This window comes from Sarcophilus harrisii, chromosome X (assembly GCF_902635505.1).
Source record: "Sarcophilus harrisii chromosome X, mSarHar1.11, whole genome shotgun sequence".
NCBI lineage: Eukaryota > Metazoa > Chordata > Mammalia > Dasyuromorphia > Dasyuridae > Sarcophilus > Sarcophilus harrisii.
In genome coordinates this window covers 27,523,823-27,549,882 of record NC_045432.1, presented here as the reverse complement: position 1 = coordinate 27,549,882, position 26,060 = coordinate 27,523,823, and the positions used below count along the sequence as shown (strand labels likewise).

General features: G+C 36.7%; 1 long non-coding RNA gene across 1 annotated transcript; it reads right to left on the bottom strand.

Annotated features, from left to right (window-relative positions):
* Positions 1-1,454: 1,454 nt before the first annotated feature.
* Positions 1,455-24,868, bottom strand: LOC111721667. Its single transcript, XR_004230531.1, has 3 exons — positions 24,641-24,868; positions 5,136-5,356; positions 1,455-2,229 (listed from the first exon to the last, which is right to left on the bottom strand). It is a non-coding gene; the product is annotated as an uncharacterized LOC111721667 (long non-coding RNA).
* Between the last annotated feature and the right edge of the window lie 1,192 nt (positions 24,869-26,060).

The window sequence follows — 26,060 nt, the reverse complement described above, 5'->3', positions numbered from 1 at the left end:
TTTCATGGCAAAAACATATTGCATTCCAATCAGTGTGACTATAAGAGGTTGTAAGTTCTTACAAGTCACATAGGTAACCAAAATTAGAGCCGTAAACCAGTCAGTGATATGGAATCAATAGAATGAATGAGTTCCAAACGCTATGGAGAAGTCTTAATGGCAGGAGCATATGATTTACTAGGACAATCAAAACTACCAATCAATGACAGCCACCCCGAAACTGACAACAGAGCTTCAGCGTTTTATTCTACTTGCCTTTTGCTACAGACCTGAGCTTGTGAATCATGTTTATTTTAGAGAGGACAATTCTAAGGACTAGGGGTTTCTTGAATTTCAAGGTCACCCACTGATTCCCCCAAGAGACTTGAATTAGAGAGATAAAAGGTCTCACCCTGTAATCCACCTTACCCTCTGGCTATGAAGTTAACTCCTCTGTTTAATGTTTTAATAATGATCTGTTAAATTTTATACAGTTATTACTTCCAAATTAAAGCTTCATCATATTATCCTCCCTTATTAAAAAAAAAAAAACAAAGCTTAATAAAATGACATAGCAACTACTGCTAATACCCATTGTAAGGCGTGTGTGTGTGTGTGTGTGTGTGTGTGTGATGTTTATGTGGGGTATGTGGATGTCACATAGTCTTGTCTAAACATGGTTTGCAAGTTATCTTTTAGGGAATCTCACACCCATACCCTTCAAGGGAGATTTTGTTCCCTGCCTGAAATGGGAGCAGGAAGTAGGACAAAGAGCTGGCTATTTTGCTCTCCTCAAAGAGGGCATGCTGAACTAGAATCACATCTGTCTGCCTAAATATTGTTAGTCTAGGAAAAACAATGTTTAGGTTCCAGCTGATTCTGTGGTTGCTGCCCCTCATAAGGAGAAGTTGTACTACTTATATCTGAAGACTTGTTTCTTTCTCATCAAATGCTAGTTACATGAAAGATCAGAACAAATAATGAATGGTGAATAAACTCATTTATTCAAGCAAATACCAAAGAGAGCTAAAAGAAGTCAGAGATATTAGAATAGAATGCAGAATATGCAAAGTGAACAAGCTCTCCCACTGGGAACGGGGAGTGCCTATTCTCACTCCAGGAGAAATTCCCTGAAGTCTCTAGGGAGGTAATCTGGAAATCAGGGGCATGTTAGGTGTCAGCTCCTATACATGTCTGCTGTTTCACAAAGTCTTTTTTCTCTCTCTCCAGACTTTCCCCAAAAGACAATCTGGAAGCACCTGTGTCCTTTCTCAAGTCGGGAAGGAAGGCCTCTCTTCTTCCATCCTGGTTCTGTTCCTCACACAAGAATTCAGTCAAGTCATCTTGAGAGGGGGTAGAGGGAAGGAGGGGAAAAGTTGGAACAGAAGTTTTTTGCAAGGGTCAATGTTGAAAAATTACCGGAGCATATGTTTTGTAGGTAAAAAGCTTTAATTAAAAAAATAATTAATTAATTAGGAAAAAAAAAAGAATGCAGTCAAGTCATGCTCCTCTCCACCAATAAGAAGAGCCTCACATACATGATCCAGACTGGAACTCCAGGACTCCAGGCTACAATCTACATGCTTTATGTGTTGATTTTGTACTAAGAGGAATGAAACATGTTTTATTATTAGTTCTCTGGAGCCAATATTAAAAATCATGTATCTAACATTAAAAATCATTTCTATATATAAGGGCCTGGGACACCGCACCCAGTCCTTTCCTACTAGGAGGCCTCTGTTTATCCACACATGTACTCAGACTGAGTTCGGCACTAGAGAGAGCCTGACCACATAAAAGAAGACTTAGACTTCTTTTGTGAAACTCTGATTTGCTAAATGTCCATCTAAACAACTTATAGGATATTTTTCTTATCTTTTATGTATTGACCTAGTCCAGGGTCTCCCCAGAGGAGAGAGTAAAAGAGTACTCAGGTATGGAACAGACACTCATTTCCTTCAGTCAGAAGAAACAATAAAAACCGAGGAGGAGTATATATTGACAAAAAGACTTAAAATAAGATTCAGTTATTTAAATTATAACTACTAATATGCTTTACCTTGGGAGGGAAATAATTAAGCCATACCAGAACATAAAGTCTCTTGGATGCTACTGAACAAATTTTTCTTTTTCTTTTTTTCTTTTTCTTTGTACTTTTCCTTCTTATGGTAGACGTCTTCTAGCAAGCTAGGTCTATGATTGGGTTCATCTTCCTGCTTGAGTCATCTCTGAGAATGCCAGACAGTGATTCTAAAAGAGAAGAAAGCCAGGGAGGGAGTCATTTCCTTTTGAAAGTTCCATGGGTTTTCCCTGATTGGTGGCCAGTAAAAGGACTATCTCTTCTCAAAGCATTGTGCCCCAGGGCAGCTAGTTGGGGCAGTAGATAGAGTACCAGCCCTGAAGTCAGGAGGACCTGAGTTCAAATTTGACCTCAAATACTTAACACTGCCTAGCAGTGTGACCACCTGGGCGAGTCACTTTTAGCCCCAATTGCATCAGGAAAAAAAAATCAAATCCCCTTAGCACTAAGTAACACACATGTGCTTGATCAAAAGCTCCAATACATGTCTAACCTAGAGTCTTGTAAAGTCTTATGTCTTTTAGTGTTCTATTCATGTACATTGCCATAATCGTGTCTATTTTCCTCCTAGTTCCATTTACTTCACTCTGCACCACTTCATGCATATTTTCCCCAACTTTCTCTGAATTCCTCAAATGCATTGTTTCTTATGGAACAAAAATTTCCAATTCATGAGTATCCACTTTATTTCCAAGGTTTGGATTTTTTTCCTACTAGAAATAATGCTGCTATAAATTGTTTGGTATATATCTATCTCTTGCTATATGGGGCCTTTACAGATTTTAGTTTTTAAATCTGCAAAAGTAGTAACTTTAGTTTTTTTTTTATAAAAACAACCTGCACAATTTTTGCAGGTTGTTCTATAGGAATTAATTTTTCTCTATACACACATAAATGGAAAAATTCAGTATGTGCCCTGAATAGAAGAATGCACCAAGCACTTCCACTGCCCAGAAAACTGCTAATTAGTTGACACTGACAAGAAGCCTTTATTATCACCTTAGAAATGCCCCAAGTCTTGCTCTAAAATGAATCAAACCCCCCAGATTCAGATGATCCTGAGAGCCCTCTGGATTAAGCATGTTTATCATGACTTTACTATTGCCAATTTACCACGAGCCAAAATATGTATCCCCTAACAAGACTCTGAAACCTGTCTCTCCAGAAGAAGGGTAAACCAGGAGCACCTTAAGGCTTCAGGGATCCTTGATGAATGATCTTATTTTTTGCTTATCCTGGGGGAAGGGGGAAGGGGAGGAAGAAAAGCATAAAAACAATGCATTTAGTCTGCCTTTCAGATTGCAAGTAAAATGCTAATTGTGACCCACACACAAAGTTAGAGACCTGATCAAGTCAAATACTGGCTCTGTTCAGGCTAGGTTTGGGGAATCTTTTGATGCTCCTGGGTTTGTCTGTTGCAGAGGTAGTAGATAACAAATGGTTGATTTTCATCCTTATTAACTATATGTATTCCAAAATTTTGGTATGTTTTGCATTTCTATATGTGTCTGTATATTTAATGATTCAAAAATTTAATGTTAGAAAGGGCTTTAGAGGCAAATAAATCACACACACCCAGTTTTCAGATGAAGGGCTGAGGTCTAAAGAAGCTAAGGGACTTGCTTATACAAGGTCACACAAATCATAAATGGCAGAATTATAATTTGTACCCAGGTCCTCTGATTCCAAATCCAGAGGTTTAATCTATAGACATGGGTTAATATTTTCCAACAAAAAAGGGGATGTCCAATAGGATACTTCATAACAGACAAAAAATTTGATGTCTAAGTTACACGTTAATGGAAATCTCCTCACCTCTCATCATTAAAATCGTCCAGCACTGGGAAGAAGGGGAGAAGTTCGGTATAAAGAATGATAAGGCCACTGACATATAAGAATCTTCCCAGGTGGGAGACACTAATAAATAGTGTTGTTACTGAGTTGACTCAACCATTCACTTCCCTTCACTGAAGAGTAATTATCCTCTTATTTTCCATTGTAGTTCCTTGTTGAGTCACAGTTTCCCCTGTATATCACGGAGAACACAACCCAAAATTGAGAACCTGTTCTTATTAATGCACTGGACCCATCCATTATTTGCTTTTCATTACTCACGACTAAATAGTTTCAAAATTTATTGCAAATGTAACTATTCCTAGAAAGGAGGAACAGAGTACCACTGACACAATGACAAGTATAGAGTCAAAGGGAAAAATATGAACACCTTATTCTAGGTGTTCCAAAGGGGGGAGAAGAAATACAAGCTTTGGAGAAGGAACCAGAAGGAGAAAAAAAGAAAACAGAAGAGAAAGTAGTTAGCCTGGAGCAAGTAATAGTCTCCCTAAAAACTAGATTAAACACACACAAAAATTAAAGAATCCACAAGACACAAAGAACAGTGTCGAAAAATAAAAAGCTGGAAAAAATGGGAAAAAATATAAGTGTAGGGTATATGAATTTGTCCTTGTAGATTATGTGTATTCACTGACATGGTTTGTCTAAAGGGGGCTCATGAGTAGGAAGGGTGAATAGATATTTTCAGCATCTCACCCATTTTTCTCCAAGAGAGAATCTCAGTGACAAAAGCTTTACTGGATAATGTCATAATCAATTTAAATTGTCATAAATTAATATGCAAAGTATTTGTTAACTTCTCCAAAGGGAGTTAATATAGGTAACCCAGATCATGCTAGATTCCTTTTTGGGCCTTAGAGATTCATACAGAAAAGCCACAATAACCAGTAGATTCGGAAAGTCTGTGGATCCATGTCTTAACATTTTAACTCACAAAAAGGAAGGCATTAAACTTGAGATACCCGTGAGATGACAAAAGAAAGGGAGAGGGCAAGGATACAGCCAGGTCTTAATCACCAGAGAAAGAGAATACAACCAAATCTCCAGAGCAGCAGGATTTTGACAACAAGAATTGATTATATGCCAAACACTGTGCTAGGAGCTGGGAATACAATACAAGCAAAAAAGAAAAATGTTCCCTGCACCTAAGGAACTTAAGATTCTCCTGGGAGAAGACAACATATAAAAGGATGCTGAAAAGCAGGGATGGGGGTAAATTTACCTGAGCTGGGCCATGGCACCTAGAAATTCAGAAGCAGAGCCAGAAGAATAATGAAGGCTGTCCAACCCAAGTCTCTCTCCAAAATGAAGGCCTGAGAAGATTTCACCAAAGGGATGTTCCAGGGTGAGATGGTCATAGGAGTTACTGGATCTTCTATAGAGAGAAGGCCCAAGTTGTTGAGGGAAGTTCCCAGATGAGATAGCAAGTTGAGGTATAATAGTCTAAAAAGTTAGAAGCACAGTCAGCATCACCAATAAAGCAATCACTAAAAAATATTTTGTCCAATTATATGCCAATAAATCAGACAATCTGAAGAAAACCATTGAATATTTATGAAAATATAAATTATCTAGATTAACAGATCAGGAAATAGAATGCCTAAACCACTCCATCTTAGAGAAAGAAATTGAAGAAGCCATTAATAAACTCTCTAAAAAAATACCCAGGGAGATAGATTCATGAGTGAATTCTACAAAATATTTAAAGAACAACTGTTCCAATATTATATAAACTATTAGGAAAAATAGGCAAAGAAGGATGCCCACAAAACTCCTTTTATGGCATAAATATGGTGCTGATACCTATAAAGCTAAAACAGAGAAAGAGAAATATAGACCAATTTCTCTCATGGATATCAATGTGAAAATTTGAACAAAATTATAACTACAGCAATATCTCACAAGGATTATGCACTATGACCAGGTGAGTTTTATACCAGGAATGCAGGATTGATTCAATATTAGGAAAACTGTCAATGTAATTGACCATATCAATAACAGAACCAATAGAAATCATATGATTATCTCAACAGATGCTGAAAAAGCTTTTGACAAAAGACAGCACCCATTCCTATTAAAAACACTAGAGGGCATAGGCATAAAGGGAGCATTCTTTAAAATGATAAGCAGTATCTGTCCAAAACCATCAACAAGTATTATCTATCATAGAGATAAGTTAGAAACCTTCACAATAAGATCAGGGATGAAAGCAAGGAAGCCCATTATCACCACTATTATTCAATATGGTATTAGAAATGTTAGTTATAGCAATAAAAGAAAAAAAAAGAGATCAATGGAATTTGAATAAATAGGCAATGAAGAACCAAAACTTTTTATATCTTTAATATGATGGTATACTTAGAGAACCCTAGAGAATCAACTAAAAAAGAAAACTACATCAAATAATTAACAACTTTAGCAAACTTGCAGAGTATAAGATAAACCCACATAAATCATCAGCGTTTTTTAGATGACCAACAAAGCCAGGCACCAAGAGATAGAGAAATTCCATTCAAAATAACTGTAAAGAAAATACTTGGGAATCTACATGCCAAGAGAAGTCCAGGAACTATATGAACACAATTACAAAAAAACAAAAACAAAAACAACTTTTCATGCAAATGAAGTCAGATCTAAACAATTGGAAAATTTTCAGTTGTTCATAAGCAGACCAAGCCAATATAATAAAAATGACAATTCTGCCTTTTGCCAGACCAATCAAAATATCAAAAAAAAAATTTCTAGAGCGAGAAAAAAAATAGCAAAATTCATCTGGAAGAACAAAAGTCAAGAATATCAAGGGAACTAATGAAAAAAAAATACAAAGGAAGATGGCCTAGAAATACCAGGTTTTAAACTATACCATAAAGCAGTAATCATAAAAATTGCCTGGTATTGCCTAAGAAATAGAGGGAATATACTCTATTTCAGTAAAATATATTGAATACACAAGATACAGTAGTCAATTACCAAAGTAATATAGTGTTTGATAAATCCAAAGACTTTTGTCCCAGTTCTTATCCCAGGCAGCCTTTGGGATAAGAAATCACTATTTGACCAAAACTTATGAAAAAAATGGAAAACAATAGAACACAAACTAGGTATAGACCAATGTCTTACACCATATGCCAAGGTAAGGTCAAAATGGGTACAAAATTTAGACATAAAGGGTGACACCATAAACAAATTAGAAGAGCAAGGCAGTCTCCTGTCAGATTTATGGAGAAGGAAAGAATTTATGACCAAATAAGATATAAAAAAGCATTATGAAATATAAAATAATGTTGATTATATTAAATTTTAAAAAGCTTTTGCACGAACAAAAGCCATGTAGCCAAGACTGAAAAGAAGGCAGAAATCTGGGAAACAATGTTTCTGATAAAGGCCTCATTTTTCAAATGTATAGAGAACTGAGTCAGATTTTTGAGAATGCAGGCCATTGCATGCTCTGCATGGATGGATGGTAGGGGATATGAATAGGCAGTTTTCAGAAAAAGAAATCAAAGCTATTTATAGGCATTTGAAGAAGTGCTCTAAATTACTTTTCACTGGGGAAATGCAAATTTAAATAGTTCTGAGGTACCACTTCACACCTAATATAATAGAAAAAAAGGGAAATAATAAATATTGAAGAGAATGTGGGAAAAATCGGGACCTAATGCACTGTTGGTAGAATTGTGAACTGATCCAACCATTATGGAGAGCAATTTGAAACTATGCCCAAAGGACAACCAAACTGCATATACTTCTTTCACAACTCTAATACGGAAATATGTTTTACATGACAGCACGTGTATAAACTATATCAAGTTGTGAAAGATAAAAACAAATCAGAAAGAAGAAAAACAACCCCAAGAAAGAATAAAGTAAGTGAAAAAATATCCACTTCAATCTGCATTCTGAGTCTACCAGTTCTTTATTTGGTTGTAGATAGCATTTTCCCTACCTGAGTCCTTTGTATTTGTCTTGGATCATTGTAATTGCTGAGAAGAGCTGAGTCAATCATAGCTGATATGATTTCCCCCCTTTTTAATGATATATTTGACATAAACAAGGCTAGTAAGAAAGACAAAAAGAGGAAAATTATTCAGAAACAACTTGATAACAAATTTATTTCTCTTCCTCTGGGGAGGTGGGGTAGAAAAGTGAAAGAGACACTCTTATCAGTACAACTTTTGTCCTATATGGTCTCACATTGAGGAAAATGCCCCCCCCCAAAGTTATCCCATAATCTATATTGGAAAAGAATCATACCACTTTCCTATGAGAAAGTTCTTTATATATACAGATCCTGGGACTAAACTGTCAGATCAAGAGAGAACATCCAAGTAGTTATAGCCTATTTGGCCTTTAGCTTCCCAATGAGTTTGCTAATGTGACTCTCTAATTTGAGATGGCAGAGACCAATTGAAGACTTGAAAACTGCCTTTGGTTCTTTTCAGACTCTATCATCTAGATATTTGTAATTTCATGTACATTCCCTCTTCTCTGTTCTATTTATTACAGAAAGACTCATTTTATTTGGAGTTTGCCAAACTCCAAATAAAATAAATACATAAGAAAAGCATACCCTATTGCAGCAAATACCATTACAGTAAGATCTGATTTTCCCAGAAAAACAAAATATCATCATTTTTCTTCTTCCCACACCCCAAGTCGATTGCATTCATTCATTAGTAACAAGTTCATTGTGGCAGCTCTATCTTAGGCAACATGAAGAAGGCCTTATATCACAAGGCAACATATAGAATTGAATCTGGGGCTTCCTTTTTTCTCCTAGAATTGGGCAAACAAGAAAATAAATCTCAGTAAGTCACCTAAAGGCTGAGATTCTTCATATATACCTTATTTTTCTTTCTAGGACTAAATAAAAGAAATAAAAATTTGTTCAGACATGATCCTCTGCTATGAATATGAATGTAACAGGGTTCTGCTCCCACTGGCTGAGGTCCTAGTTTGTACCCCACTTTAGCATTTTCCAGTACCATAAGGACACTGGAAAGTCTCTGTTTTTCTACCATTGATTCAATCAGGTTCCCTCATTTTAAGGGCCAGTGACTAGTATCTTAATTCCTTTCAACCACTTAACATCAGATTAATTTTTAAAAAGGACATTTACTTCAAAGATACAGCAACAATTCTCCCTGCACCACATCAGTCCTTGGGGAGGGGAAGGGAGTTCAATTTAGAGATTAATTAAGTTCCTACACAGCCTTAGTTCCAATAAAGCCAAAACCCATTGCTTGCCAGACCTTTGCTTCTCAGTGTTTCCCTACTGAGCTGGCTGCAACATCTGGCCTGGATTTCTGGACTTTAAGTCCCTCGTGTCTTGCTCTCAGACTTCTTTTGTCTGTACTTAAAATTCAAAAGGACAAATGAAACAAGTCAAAACCTAGGCCTGTTTCCTAGGGCTTCATGGACATTTACTACATGGTGTCACTTACTATGAGTGGAGTTCTTCAACCTTAGACAAGAATTCAGAAAACAAATTGCCCGTTGTGCTGAGTCAGTTCCAACTATGCTAACTAATGGGAAAAAACTACTCCTAACCACTTAGTAATCCAATGCTGAATGTCCACACACATGCCAGTTATCTTGTCTCCCAGAAGCAGGTCTCTAGGCCCACAAGTGACGCCATTTTAGGTGCAATAGAGGGTGCCGATACTCCATTACACAGAGCCAAGAGCTTTTACCACACCATGAATTAGACCCCTGACCCTGTGATGTCTGTTTTTCAGGTCCTGAAGTATGAATGGTTTTTAGTGCTGATGATAATGTCCACTGATGCATCAGAATTCAATGAAGGGTTCACCCCTTATAAACTGAGCCGCTTTTTAAGATGTGGTTCAGTTAGCATAGCATGGTAAATAATTTCCTCAGTACTCCTGGGATCCTTGTCATTCTCTATGCTCTTCTAGATTTCTTCTCAGTAATAGAGAGTCCCCAGGAAAGTAAGATAATCAGTTCTCAGAAATAAATTTTTATTCCACTTCTCTCAGTTCAGTTGTTTACTTTCTGCAAACCTCTGTGGCACAGACACTCGGTGCACTCTGGGAACTTTTCTTCCACATTTTGAGGAAGATAATACGTTATTCTGAGAGTTGCCCCAGTCTCACATTCTTAGCAGCAGAAGATGAGCTTTTCCCAGCAAGACTGCTTTATCTTAAAGACCTTGAGAGTTGCTACTTCCCCTCCATTCTTCCGTACTGTTTGAAACTAGGACAAGTCAAAATTCTAATACCTCCTCCCGAAAGGGCTGGTAATAGTGCACTGCAAGTTTTATGATCCTCAGAAAAATTAAAGGAAATATACTAAGAACAAACGGAAACACTGGAAGGTAAAGTATTTTTAAATTTTTAAAAAGGAGATCCATTTTCCTAGACATTTTTGCCTAGATATTCTGAGAACTCTTCAATTCAGGGAGTGTCACATTTTGGTTTGTTTTTACAATTTGTGTCAGTTAAGAATTTCATTTGGTTGAATTGTGTTCCAAGGTCCCAGGTTAAGTGTTGGGTCAATTTGATTTTTGCACCCAAGTGCAAAAGGTAGAGTGCTTCAGAGATTTCAGTGAAGTTTTTTTCATATTTTACTTGGTGTTCACCAGATAGCAGATGAGCTCAGAAGTTCCCAGTTAATGAACAGTTAAAGAGACAATTTACTTTATAGATTGTTGGATGAGTTTGGTTCAGAGGTCAGTTTTCTCCAGACATCAGGTAATTTCAATTATTTGACAGTAAAATTAGCTTGAGCTATTCTTAAAAGTTGGGCTTTTGGTTCACACCATTGGATTAGTTCAAAATTCAGTTCACCTTTTCTGTTTGTCTTTTCTGTACCTTTCTTAGTTATTTTTTGTTGATGAGACTAGTTATTCTGGAAGTGAATTTGTGTCCCCATTGTCACATGTGTTGGGTTTCCACATTGTTTAGATAGGAGTTCGGTTGGCAGGACAGCTTGGTTGAGCTATTAGATGGTTGCAGAGATCACTACGAGGCATTTTGTTTCAGAAATTAACCTGGTTTTTGGTTCAAAACTTTATAATTTAGTTGGTTCTGCAAGTCAGTTTGGTTTAGAGATTCAAAGTTGAGTTTGGTTCAGAAGTGTGTTTTATCAAGAAAACAAATCATCAATGCTTCATACAAGAGTGGTCTTTGGATAAACTCAGAACAGCTGGGATGATAGTCACACTTGAATTTGTTTCATGGTTTAATTCTGATGAGTGTTCCCAAGTTTCATTGGTGAAAGGCCACTGTAGAGAAAAGTCTGTATGAACAGACAAGTTGTTTCAGAGATTCACAGATCTTATTCATTTAAGATCACTCATTATTTTGGTTCCCATGTCAGTTTATATAAGAGATTCAAAAATCCATTTGTATAAGATTGGTTTACAAATCCAAATATGGGTTAGGTTCCTAACTTGAAGAAATCCCTTAATTTTACTATTAATAGGAAAGTGAAATCAACAACAGGACTTAGATTATCAGATTTCTTTCTTTTAAAATTCAAATTGGTGAAAAAATCGGTTTGGATCATTTGGATAACCAGGTACCTTTCCAGCACATGGGTGGTTCATAGAGTAGGCTGGTTGAGAGTTCACCTATAGTTTGCTTCACAAATTATGTAATTTACAACCCAGCTTAACTAAGAGATTCACAATTCTATCTGAATAACATGTTCATAGCTTTGATTGTTTCAGGAGACAATTTGGTTTAGACATTCATAATTGATTTTGGTTCAGAGGTCAGCTTTCTGCAGATATTTCAACTGCCTGAGAGGAAAACTCTTTTGGAAGTATTCTTAAAAACATTTTGGCCAAGGGTTCTACTCTTTCCTTTGGTTCACATTTTGAGGTGTACTTATTTACATACTTTTTACATACTTTCTTTATGGAAAAGTTAGATTTACAGATGAATTGAGCTGAGCACAGAAATTATTACAGAGATTCTCTAAAACTTTGGTTGGAAGTCCACTTACAGTTGTAATTACTCATCATTTGATTTGTAGAGCAGATTGACACAGAATTGAAGATGATTTTGTCACAAGTCACCTTGAGTTAAAAGTTTCCTTTCTAGGCACATTCACTTCTGTAGAAAGGTTGTTCTGGTTTAGAAATTCAGTATAATTTGGTGAACTCCTTGCTTGGTTCATAAGGCAGGTAGTTTACACATTCATGTTCAACTTGGTTCAGCAGGGAGAGCTTCGAGTCCTTCCAAATTTGATTTGATTCAAATATTCTCAAATATTCTCTTGGGCTGTCTTAGTCTCAAACAAAGTTTAGGTGATTTGTTGCCAGATTGCTTTAGGTAAGAATTGGATTTATAAGATACTTTGGGAGGAAAATTTGAAATGAGCTATTAAGTCGTGGGAGGTCTCAAAGAATCTTATTTATAAATTCACTTGAACTTTGGTTTACTCATTACTTTTGTTCACAAGCAAAATTGGATCAGCAAACAGCTTCTTTCAGAGCTTCATGGATATCTTTACTTAAAAGGCTCCCTTATATAATGGAGAAACTGAGGAAAGATAGAAATTAGAGAGTTTTAATATTTTATTTATTGGAGAACTTAATTGATTTACTGCACAGGACTCTCGTCTAAAAGTATCCAGTGGTGAATGTGAGACTCCCAGGTTTTTTTAAATAGGACTCTAGTAAGAAGAGAAACAAAACAGGAAGCAAAAAATGGGAAATTTCAGGGATGGACCATAAATTCGGTTCTAGCAGAATGGGGGTGAAAACTATAAATTCTTACTAACTGGGAGCCCAGAGTCAGGATGTCTGAAAAAACAGAAGCAAAGATGTCAATTAGGTATCTGAGATAGTCTTATCTTTTGGAATATTTAGAGTGGGTAGTACAGCCCTAATGGACAGGAAAAAAAGTGGGGGTTGCATACTAACTCAAGGAAATGGTGATATAATTCAGGGAAACTGAGGTAGAACAGTTCAAGGAGACTGTGGCATAACACTTGCAGTTGGTCATTACTATAGTTCATGAGGAAGCTTTGATCAGAAGTACATAGTTCCATGTTACTAAGGGTCAATTTGGTTTAAGGGTTCAAAGGTGGATTTGGTTCAGAAATCAGTGCTATATAGTAAGCATCTCAATTCACTGCTTCATGAGAGAGACAATTCAACAGAGCAGGGCAGAGAATATAACATCAATTTCTTGCAAGCTTCTGATTGACTCAAAATGCATTTAGTTGTTGTGTTCCTAGGAACCTTAAATTAAAAAGAATGGTGGCCAGGTAAATTTGCTTGTGATTCATGGAATAATTTTATTCCGAAGTTCACCTGTGATTTAGATCACACATTATAACCAAACAGAGGTTGTAAGCTCATTTGAGTGGGAGACAGAATTATTAAGAGATTCATAACTTAATTTATTTCAAAGGTCAGATTTTGGCTAGAAATCAATTAATAATCCTTATTTAGAGCAGTTTCATTCAAATATTCTCTGAACAGTGTTGACTCATCAAATTTCACTATGGTTCAAAATTTTGCTTATTCAAGAATGCAGTTAGTGCATTTTTCTCTTATTTTTTCTCTTATTTCTCTGTCTTTTCTATCTCTCTTCCTTTCGTTATCTCTCTCTTTCTCCTGTTTTATATTCTAGACTGATAGACTAAACATTTAACTTCAAAGGTTCACAGAACACTTAGTTTCAGAAGTTAAATTTGACTTCAGTTCACTAGACGTTTTGGTTTAGAGTTTCCTGGCTCAATTTGTTCTACATATCAGTTTAATTTATACATTCAAAAGTTAGTGGACTTTAAAACTGGGTAATATCCAGAAAAGATCCAAAATGATTCAGGGCAGATTCCTTTGAATTCACTCAAAACAATATCGATTACGCTATCACATTTCAGTGTGCTTCAAGATTCAAATTAGTGGAAAATTCAGGTTTGGTTCACTTGTGTTCCCAGTTACCTTGGAGTAAAAGTTGGTTTTTCATGTAAGCTGGTTCGTGCATAAATGGCTCTTAAAGCACTCGGGTTTCAGAAGTACATCTGTAGTTACATTATAGGTTATTTGGTATAAAAGAGAGCCTAGGTCACAAGAGAATAGTTCAAATAGATTAACAAGTCTGATAGGTTGGGCAAACACTGGGGGTTAAAATCTGGAGTGGAATTTGGTTCAGAAGTTTATTTTTGCAAAGCAAAAGGGTATATTTATTTCCCAGGAGAATTATTTTTAAGTTACCACATTATCATTTCTGTTGAAAGTTCATTTCATTTCAGAGTAAAGAACATTATTGCCATTAATATTTTTTAAAGGTAAGACTTTATTTTATAAGTAATCTGGCTAAGGAATTTATTTCAGAAGTTCATAAGACATTTTATGTAAATGATTGATTAAAATATTGTTGCAATCATTACTCCAATCTAAAAGACACTTTAGTTCTGGGTTTCAAATTGAGACTGTCAGAATAAAGGTGGGTTAGTTCAAAAGTCACTTTTAACAAGAAAGAATTTTATTTTCTGAAAATATAATTGAAAAAGGACATTGACAAAACGAACAGATTAATCAAAAAGTGAAAGCAATGCACAAAAAATTTTAAGGCTTCCACTAGCAGCATGAAAGTAAAAAGAAAAAAAAAAAAGGTTTTAAAAAAAGGCCATTGAGACTTGCTTTCCATACCACAGACCAACTTCACGCTGGAAATAGATCTACCCTAATAATGTGCACGACTTCTCAAGTGCCTGGCTGGCTCGGTTTACAAAAGTAGAAGTCACTTAGACCCTCTTAGCTCAGGGCTTGACCTCCAGCCCCAGCATCCCAGGAGCTTCACTTTGCCTAAACCAAAAATCGTCCTCAGGGAACCTTTGAAATCATAAACTCACTTTGTCTCCAGCTGCTCCCAATGATCCCTGCAACAACTGTGAAGCAGGAGCCTAGGAAGGCAATCACCAGCCATTCCCTGACCTGGCACTTCTTCCAGAGGGTCCACCAATACAGGAATGACCATGAAGTCTTATGGGCAAAGGACCCCATATCACAAATTACCATAGCAAGTCCCCTCCCAGGGTGAAATGGCTCTGCACAAGCCTGTGACCTATGCCCTCAGGTGACCAGTGCTCCTAAATGAATGGAATCCTCACCCTTGGGCCCCTTCCACTTGTGCTGAGCACATTTTCAGGGTTGGCGGCTCTCAGGAGCTATGGTGGACCAAGATTCTGGAAAGTTTGAGCTAGCCCTCTAAGCTTGTCAGGGTTGCAGTCGAGCTGATTCTGCCAATTTGGATTGGGCAGGGGACTGAAGGATGGTACATTTGCCATGTCCCTGAGTGTGCATCTAACAGAGTAGGCAATTTCTAATACAAGCAAGAAAGTTCACTATTTTCCTCTTTAAATATCCTTCAGCTCTTGGTTCTAATCCAGCTCAGAGGAAGTTGATTGGTATATAGCATATTAACTAGCAGGGCACCCACAAAGAAAATGCCACATTAGGGCTAATCCTCCTTTGGAGAGATCAAGAAGCTTTAGAAATAAATCATAGGACTCCAGGAATATTTACCCCTTATTTGCTCTATTAACAAAATTCCCAGTCTTCACAATCCTATACCATAGATTATGATGTTTTTTAGGTCAAGCAATGTGGACTTAGATAGGAGCCAACCGACTTCTGTAATCTTAGAGAGACATAGAAACTGAAACTTCCAAGAAGCTCCATGTGCGCCAAGGGGAAAACACTAGGAATTATAAGCAGCTGCAGCACCACTAAGATAAGAAGTGCTGAAAAGGCAAAACTATGCTTTTGTTCTTTTTTCTATTAAAAATGTATGATTTTTCACCCAGATGAATATATGGATTTTTATCCATATATCTTGAAGCACTGTTTCCACTGATACCTTTAATAGTAGCTTTGAATTTGAACTACCTCACCTCTAACACGACAACTTTTTTAATAATCTATATTTCCCAGCAAGATTTTCTTAAATTAAGTTTGACCCTATCATCTTTCCTCAGAATCTTTTTACTGTTCAAGTTTAGTACCCTGAACAGCTTCCTTAGTGGACTTCTGTTTTGTGAGTTTCCAGCTATCCCTCTATCAATTCAATCCATTCATCTTGGATATATCCCAGTTAAATTTTGATGTAGTGATAATTAATCAATTCCCTTTCTATAGCCTTTAAGATACTCAGCTTAAATATTTGTTAAACCAAATGAAACATGGGTTCCAAATCTATCCTATATATTTGTAGGACCTTGTAAAGCTTTTATTAGATTGTTGCTTTTAACTTTGAGTAAACAATTAAGTTTTCCTCATAATTCTTTTGGATTCTCCTTTATCACCACTTTTCTTAACAAAGTGTTTTCTCGTTTTGTTGGGTTCTTTATACTGTTTGTTGGACTTTGCTATTTAAATTACCTTAGATTTTGCTCACCATACTCCTTTGGTTTCCAAAGCACTTCGGTTTAGACACATACAATTGCTTTTTCTTCCTTCATATTTTCTCTTTGCAAATGTGAATTTGTTGCAGAATTTAGTTTCATGGGGAAATCAGTTCACTTCAGTGCTTCCCATCATATTTTCTGTTGGATGAACTCAAGAAACAAGGTTTGTATTTATTTACTTTTCATTGCCTAAGATTCAGTTTGATGCTTTTCTATTTCCAGGTACTTGTTTTTCAGAATCTGAATTATAAGTTATTATGTTTTAGAAAACTGTTTCAGAGAATCTTGAGAGAGGATTCTGGGAAGATGGAGAAGTGGGTTAAAAAATTCCACGCTCCTGATTTTTCCCAAAACAAAACAAAATTGTGCCTCAGAGGAAATGCAGACCAAAGAAAAACAAGTAAGACTTGGGGCAGAACAGGGGTCCTTTTGGGACAACCAAATTTGTGGGACAGGATCATCCACAAAAATAATCAGAGACTCTCAGAATAAGAAAAAGCAAAAAGAAGTTTATTGCGATCTTGTGAGAAAAGGCATCTTCTTTGTCAGTAAAGGAGTGCAAAGCATAACTTCTAAATACAAGATTAAATAGCCTAAATGCAGAAGTCCCCACCCCATCCCAGACTAGCCTTTTCTCCCATTGTTTGGGGGAGTCCAGGCTTACATTCTAATGATGAAAATCTAATCCAGAAACAAAAGAATACAAGTCACTAATAATCAATTCTTAATTTAGAGATTTAGAGAAAAGATCAAAAAGAGAAAACATAAGAATAATTGGACTACCTGAAAGCTAGAACTAAAAAAAGAACCTTAACACAAAAATACAAGAAATAATTAAAGAAAATTATCCGGAAGTGATAGTAGAAGAGGGGAAAATAGAAATAGAAAAAAAAAATCTACCAATCACCATCTCACAGAGATCCTGATGAGGTTTAGATTTTGGATACCCAAATGAAATTAGGGTTTCTGGTGGTCAAGGAATTAAATAAGGTCTAGTGGTGGTGTAAGGGTAGGGAGTTCTGAGGATTCCCTTTCTGGTGGCGCAGAGATCCTCTGTAAAGGAATTTACAGACCTGAAAACCTAGATTGATAAAAGAGGTTTATTATGGGGATTGGAAGGTTAAAGTCTAATTAAGGAAATAGGTGAGAGTAAAGAGAATAAGGCACTGGAAACAATATTCCAGTGGGCAAAATCTCCTTGGGATGCCAAGCATGGTGTTGGCATGTTTGGAACCTCTGTAAAGAAAGGGTTTTAGTTTGGCTCTTTTATAATAGGGGGTTTTGGCTATAAGCTGAAGGGGGCTCGTGGGTGGAGTCCCAAGTTGGCTCCTCCCTGGGTTTCAGCTAGGGCTAAAATTTGAATTGAATTCAATGGGTTTAGGGTCTGAGCCGCAGATAACAAAGATGAAACTGTTTGTGCTTGGGGTGGAGTCCCCTCACTGAGGCAGAGTTGAAGGAGGTTTTCTCCTTTAAGGATTTTCAGAGTTTTGGGGTTCCCTCTTCAATCCTACCAGAAAAACACATAGAAACATTATTGCTAAATTCTGAAACCCCCAGATCAAAGAAAATATTTTACAAGCAGCAACAACAACAACAAAACAATTCAAATATGCTGAAGCTACAATTAAAATTGCACAGAGTTTATCAGTGGCTACAATAAAAAAACTCCAGGTCCCTAGAATACTACATACATATTGACAATCAAAATAATTAGGGTTATGGCCAAAATATTATATCCAGCAAAATTATGTGTAATATTGCATGAAAAAAATGAACATTCAACAAATTCTCAGAATTTTCATATTTTATCTCAAACAAACCTGAACTCTATAGGAAATTTAACATATAAGAGCCAACATCAAAGATTAGTTTCAAGGAACTCAATAAGGACAAACTATTTATGTTTTATATATGGAAATGTAAACCATATGTCCAAGACTGATATGAGTGATTGAGTAATCCAAAAGAAAGATTGGAGTAGAGCTAAGTATGAAAAAACAAAACCATCTAGGAAAAAGTAAAGATAATAATTATGCTATACAAATGAGGTACAAGAGCAAGAACCAACACCAAGGAATTAGATAGGAGAGGAGGGCTAGTAGTTCTGAAAACTACTCACATAAAGAAATAAGGTAGGAGGGAATAGTAAAAGATGGGGTTTAGAAGGGTATGTAGATTAATGGGAGTGGGATAAGGTATGTAGATTAATGGAAAACGGATAAAGAGAGAGGAAAGGGGTGGGCAGAGAAGAGAAGGGAGGGAAGTTAAGTAACACGGCAAGACAAGTTACCATGTAAAAGTAAAGTAAAAGAGTTAGCAGAGATAGGAAATAAAGATATACACAAACACATTAACAGTGATCAAGAGTATAATTTATTAGAAAAAAAAGTGGGGCTAGTAAATCATTGACCTCAAAGACAAACTTAAAAAAAATTCAATCAAAAGAGAAATCTATATTATGTGCAAGCCATATGTTTTAGCTGTATGTGTAAGCATGTATATGTGTGTGTTTATGTGTGTGTGTGTGTGCATATATGTATATATACATAAATATATCCGTGTTTAACTGTAGCCTTCTTGGGGATGGGGGAAAGAAAGAAAAGAAAAGAATAAAGTAAAAAGTGCACATCAGAGAACAAAAGAAAACCTGCAAAGAAGCAAAGATGGACACTTATGAATGCAATGCCTTCTATCATATATGATTTCTTGAAAGGGAAATTTAATACAGAAAACTACAGAATTCTCTTAGGGTACTTTTGTTCAGAAATTTACTTGCAGTTTAGTTCAGGATTACCTAGAGTTCAAATCCAGCTTTGGGTACCTATTAGTTGAAGAAGTCACTTCACTTCTGTCTCAGTTTCCTCTTATATAGAATGGTAATCATAATTAATAGCATTTCCTTCCCAAGGTTGTTGTGAGGATAAAATTAGATAATATTTGTAAAATAATTAGCACATTTTGGGCTATATATTAGGTACTCAGATGTTTCTTTCTTCCCTTCATTCCTTTTTTGTCCTCTCTCCCACGTTCCTTCCTGCCTTCTTCCTTTTTTCCCTCCCTCCCTCCTTCCCTCATTATTTTGGCTGCCAAAACTGTTTGTTTCAGACTTCCACAGTTCAATTTAAGTTCAGGAGTCAATATGTATTGCAAAGTCTCGTTTGGGTTTGGTTCAAGGTCATTTGATTTTTGTTTGTCAAAAATTAGCTGATTTACATAATTCTTGCAAGATAGTTTCCTTCAGATACTCTAAAAGCAGTTTGGCTTGAAGTGTGAAATTTCAATAAACATAGTTCAGGGTGTTTCAGAATTCACTTTTATAAAATTGTGTTTTCAGATATCTTTTATTAAACCTTAAGTTTACAGGTTGAATGAATTTTGCACACAGTTGGTTCATAGAGCAATGTGATACAGAAATTCCCTTGCAGATTTTTTTCACACATTACCTGCTACCCAATGCAGTTCAAATGTTTATATTTATATTTAGTTCAAATGGTCACAGATGCAATTGAGCCATTTGATTCTGAAGTCATTTTTCTATAGACATGAGTTTATTTCAACTCCTAGACTGGCAAGTTTGCTTCTTCTGTTCTCCAACAGTTTGCCCACTTCATTTTGGTTTTCAGTTTAGATTGGTTATTTATTCCATTTAATTTTATTTCCTGTTGTTCCGAGTTTTTCTGGCTAAAAGCTTTAACAGTTCAGGTTAGTTGAGCAAACAAATTGTTTTAGAATCTCACAGAGGATATTATCCCAAAAGCTCACAGTTAAATTTTTTCCAGGAGTAAGTTTGGTTTACAGATTCAAAAATTTGTTCACATTGGAGCTCAGTTTTCTCCAGCATTCATTTCCCAGCTTCAGAGGAATGTTTCCTTTATATAAATACAAATGACTTGGGAACAAGGTTGTCACATTTCAGATTGTTTCAAAGTTCAGATTGATTGGAATTCATTTTGGTCCTTTTTGTTTGTACTTTTGGATAAATGGTTGGTTTCCTTTAAATTTGGTTGAATAGTTGTATAGTTAAACAGGTAGTTCATACAGAATTTAGATTTGAATGGTTCTGTTGAAATTCAAAAGGAGACCCCAAAAGGTTGAGGTCACAGACCGGTGTCACAAGGTGTCTCAAAAGAATTTGCAGGTTTGAACCCATTTCCAAGTCAAGGGGCAAAGTTTATTGTAATTATAATGCCAATTGAAGCAGGCTAAGTTCCAAAAGGATTCAGCAAAGAACCAGGAGAAAGAAGAGAAATTTTTTTTAAGACCATCAGATTAATTTTTAATAGCTGAAAGAGAGCTTAATAAGCTATCATATAGTCTTTTTTTTAAATTTTTTTTCTTTTTATTTAATAGCCTTTATTTACAGGATATATGCATGGGTAACTTTACAGCATTAACAATTGCCAAACCTCTTGTTCCAATTTTTCACCTCTTACCCCCCCACCCCCTCCCCTAGATGGCAGGATGACCAGTAGATGTTAAATATATTAAAATATAAATTAGATACACAATAAGTATACATGACCAAAACGTTATTTTGCTGTACAAAAAGAATCAGACTCTGAAATATTGTACAATTAGCTTGTGAAGGAAATCAAAAATGCAGGTGGGCATAAATATAGGGATTGGGAATTCAATGTAATGGTTTTTAGTCATCTCCCAGAGTTCTTTTTCTGGGCATAGCTGGTTCAGTTCATTACTGCTCCATTGGAAATGATTTGGTTGATCTCGTTGCTGAGGATGGCCTGGTCCATCAGAACTGGTCATCATATAGTATTGTTGTTGAAGTATATAATGATCTCCTGGTCCTGCTCATTTCACTCAGCATCAGTTCGTGTAAGTCTCTCCAGGCCTTTCTGAAATCATCCTGTTGGTCATTTCTTACAGAACAGTAATATTCCATAATATTCATATACCACAATTTATTCAGCCATTCTCCAACTGATGGACATCCATTCAGTTTCCAGTTTTTAGCCACTACAAAAAGGGCTGCCACAAACATTCGTGCACATACAGGTCCCTTTCCCTTCTTTATAATCTCTTTGGGATATAATCCCAGTAGCAACACTGCTGGATCAAAGGGTATGCACAGTTTGATAACTTTTTGAGCATAGTTCCAAACTACTCTCCAAAATGGTTGGATTCGTTCACAACTCCACCAACAATGCATCAATGTCCCAGTTTTCCCGCATCCCCTCCAACAATCATCATTATTTTTTCCTGTCATCTCAGCCAATCTGACAGGTGTGTAGGAAAGAAGAGAAATTTATAGGACAAAGTTAGAGACCAGAGCTTCATGTTACTTATTTGCTCATTTTATGGCTCACGGGTAGGTTTGAGGGATGGTCTATTCACTATTGTCCCAAGAACTTGGCTATTACTTACCAACAGATTATCTGACAGTCAGCAATGTTTGTAGGACTATCCTAAGGCCAGAAGATTTTAGAATCATTGATAGACAGATTGCTAGAACAATAGCACTCTAAGGTAAGAGGACTTCAGGAATATCACTATATATTTCTTAAAGTCTAAGGAAAGAAATATAAAACAATCCTTGATAAACAGATTGTTAGAATAATAGCACGGTGAGGTCAGGGGACCTCAGGATGGCTGCTATATTTCCCCTAGAAGCTGTACCCCATCAGTTCTCTGCAGGTTGCTTCACACATTCCACAATTCTCAAGTCAGTAGGCTCAAAGTTTCATAGTTCAATTGGCTTCACAACAGTGTGTTAAGGAGAAAGATACCCCAACAAGATTAGGGTCCTCCCTGATTGGTGTCATGAGTCTGGTGAGAGAATTCACACACACAGTCTTCTAGTTAAGGAACAGAGATGTATTATACTGCTTGACAGTGAGCTGAAGTTCCAAAGGAGTTTTAGCAAAGAGGCAGAAGAAAAAGATAACTTTATGGGAAAAGAAACAAAGATTAGGTTGATATGCTAATATTATGGTTTAGAGGTACAACTGCTAATGTAGGGGTGGGATAGTTCCCATATGATCAACGGAATCAGTATTGAATTACTGCTATTGAGCAGCCTCGCTTGTGGCATTCCCAAGATCGGTAACCTTAGGGTTTCTCAGGCCTTGCTACCTTCTCACACCTCTTCAAGTGCAGGGCAAATTGGTTCAGGAGACAATCTAGTTTCATAGTTGAATATGATTTAGAAGTTTGCTATAAATATCAGTTTGTTTCCTTATTTCAGAGGGCAACCTCCCTAACAAGGTTCTCAAAACAGTTTGTCTAAGAGCATCATGTTTTTCTGTGTTCCGAAGTTTCCATAATTTAATTGAAGTCTCTGGGTTAGAAGCAGGCTTTTGAGCAGACAGGTTATTCTAAGATTCACTTCATTTTTCAAGTTCACTTTCCATTTGGTTCACTCATTACACTGATTCTCATAGCAGCTCATTTTTGAGGTTGACGATTCATTTTGGTCCAAGAGTCAATCTGTTTTTAGTGATTTATAGGTGGATTTTCATTAGAAATGAGTTTTATCCAGTAATTGCTTCCCAGTAAAGTCCAATTTTCAGCTTGATGAAGTCAACACAGCTGAGTTGAAGATGTAACATTTCAGCTTCATTCATAGTTTGGGCTGCTTCAGAGCCCTCTGGTTCAAAGTCTAGTTTTCAGTTCAGTTTGATCAAGCATGCTGCTGATTCATAGAGTTGCCAATTTCATAAGTTCTTCTGTAGTTTTGACGTGGATTTTGAGCTGACTCTCTTCCCCTGTCAGGAAGAAGTCCATCTGACTATTATCAGACATAACCAAGTCCCAGACAATCCTGCTTGTATAGAGTGATTGTGTATAGAGTGATTTATCAATCTCCATTGTCTATCCCTCAAATCTATGGGCAAATTTAAACAACCTTTGAGATATTGATTAGCCTATCTTTAGACAGGTATGAACTTAGTCTGTCAGGTATTCTATCTGGCTCCTCCTTCATCCCTTTTTCCCTCTGAGTTACTAAATTCTTCCCTGGTCCTTTCCTCCTCTCCTGTGAAATTCCCAAGCTTGTATCTCCCCTGTAAAAGATCTGCTCATGATGATCTTTGCTAAGTCCTTTCCAAGAATAAGCTCTGCTTTGAGGTACACATACTCTCTGCCCCTCATAGCGTCTTCCCTTTAATGATGTTTTTTCTCCTTACTACAGCTAATTCTGATTAGTCTGCTAAACTCCTCTAACCTCTTCATTTTGTCTGTAACCTTTTCTCCTAAATAAACCTACCTTTTGGTAAAGAGAACGGCCATTATGATTTTGTCACATGTTTATTCAAAGTAGAAATTGCTACCCTGATGTCATCAGTTTGTCAAACAAATGCTTCTTATTTCATCTCAGTTGTGAATTTGAGATTCTATAAGAATGAAGTCTGGTTCGATTTTCTTCCCACTTTTCTTTAGCTAAGAGTTTAGCTAAGTTTCCTGGTAAGGCAGGCGATTTCTTTCAGAAGCTCACAGGGTACTTGGTTTCAGAAGTGAAGAAGAAAGTGATGTGATTCGGATCACCCACTACTTTGCTTCACAAAGCACGACATTTGAGAGGTCCACAGTTTGGTCTGGTTCTCAAGGCAGTTTGCATTCCATAATGGGAGGCAGATTTAATTCATAAGTCAGCTTTAGGCCCAAACTGCTTTATTTTCCCGTTTCACAGAACAGTTTCCTTCAGAACTACTAAAAACAACTGAATTCATAGTGTCCAAATTCAGTTTGATTCACAGATGAAGTTGATTCAAAATTCAGTCTTATTCAATTGTGTTCCAAGATAGCTCAAGCTAATCCTTTGGTCGACAGGTCATTTTGGTTTAGCAGTCAGGTTATTTCAAGAAGTCAGATATCCACTGAACATTCCCTCTCAATGTATTAATTTCAGAAGGCAGCTGAGCTCATAAGTTCAAAGTTTAGTTTGTGTGCTTGGGTTTCTAGATGGCCCGAAGGTATAACACACCAGTCTGTTTCACTATTCAGGTTGATTCAAAACACCATTTTGTTTCAATGTGTTCAATGATACCTTTTAGTAATTTTTAAAAATATCAATTAGTACAGATTGGTATCTTCCTAGTTGGTAGGGCATCTGAGTTCAGGAATGACCTACAATTTGCTTCAAACATTATTAGGTTCACAAGCCAGATGAGCTAAAAGATTCACAATTCAATTTGATTCTCTGGCTCACAATCTTTGTGCAATTGGACATTTATTACTTGAGTATGACCAAAGGATTAATCACTTTGGTTTACAGATTCAAAAAAGGGTTTGGTTCCAAAGTGAAACATGGAAACATGAAAGATAGATGCTAAGAAGCACTACAGCCAGCAAAGGTGTAAAAAACTAAGGGAATTTACTTACCCTACCTAGCTCCTGGAAGTGCCTTCAACTCTTGTGGGAGCTTCAGGAGAGCTCCAGGAAGTAGTTTCTGATTCACATGGTTGTATACAATCAGAACACTGACCTGTTAGAACAAAGATAACAATTAATATAAAGCTGGAAAAAAAAGAATAAAGATAAATAAAAAGAATAAATAAAAATATGCACTAGTATACAGGGAGCTGATTTTGGAGCAAGGAAGTACTAGGTTTCAAGAGAAACAGATAAATGTTGGAAAGCAGTGGTTTTATTTTTGCTTTGACCAGTCTGCCTTGGAGATCACTTGGGGCTTGGTTATAGGCTGTATTTGCATTTCTTTATTCCCTATTAGCCTATCAATGTATTGAAGAGGAAATGCTAAGGTTGAAGCAAGCAGAATGTGGGAAAGGAAGCTTGTGGTTGCAGATCTGGTAGCACCTAAATTCTCTACCTCTCAGCTAACTATTAAAATAGATGTTTGTTTGGTTCCATTCCCCTCATTGTTTGGTCTCTGCTCAAAAGACCATTGATTCCTTAAACATGCTACAACCTTGGTAACAGTTATTTGACTTTTGAAAAGAATCAGGAGCTCTATGTGGAGTCAGACTCCAAAAGCTTGATGACTATTTTCGGCAAAAGTTCAGGGCTTGAAAGAGGAAGGAAGCTGGATGCAAGTATGATCGATCCCATTAGTTTCAGTTGTCTATTGTTAGGTACAAAATGGCTCAGTTGAAAGAATCATGTATAGTTGTTGAGGTTCAGAAAGGAGACTCCAAAAGGTCTCTTTTTGGTGATGAGGTTCTGCTCAGGCCAGAGAGTTGTGGGAACCCCCCTCTGGTTGGCGTAGGTCCTTCGTAAAAGAATTTGCGAACCCCAAAAAGTTAGACCGGCAAAAGAAGTTTATTGTTGGAACTGAGAAGCCGGGCTTTGCTAGGAAGGCTGACTTCCTTAGAGGCAGGGTAAAATTCCTAGCAAAGAAATCCTGACAGAAAGGTAAAGAGGGGTGTACTCCTGGTAGGGAAATAGGTGAGAGAGATGAAGAGGGGTTAACACTGAAAAGAGAATATCTTCTCAGGGGGCAGAGGGTCCTCAAAGGCAACTGTGCCAAGGACAGAGAGATTCCTTGGCATAATTCCTGCTTTTGGTCCTCTGCAAGGAATGAGCCCCAAGTTGCCCCTTTTTATCATTTGAAACTTTAGCTAGGGGCTGGGTGCAGTTGGAGTTGAAATCAGACTGAAATCTTCACAAATTGAATAGAAATTTTCTAATTGAATGAGTGTCCCTGGATTAATCCCAATAGAGGTCAATAGAGGTCTAGATGTCCAGCTTGGGCTAAGAAGGAGTGGTCCTGATTCATTCCCTAGCACAGATCTTTCTCAGGGGAGAGTTCAAGAAGTTTCTTAAGTGTTTACCTCATGCCCCC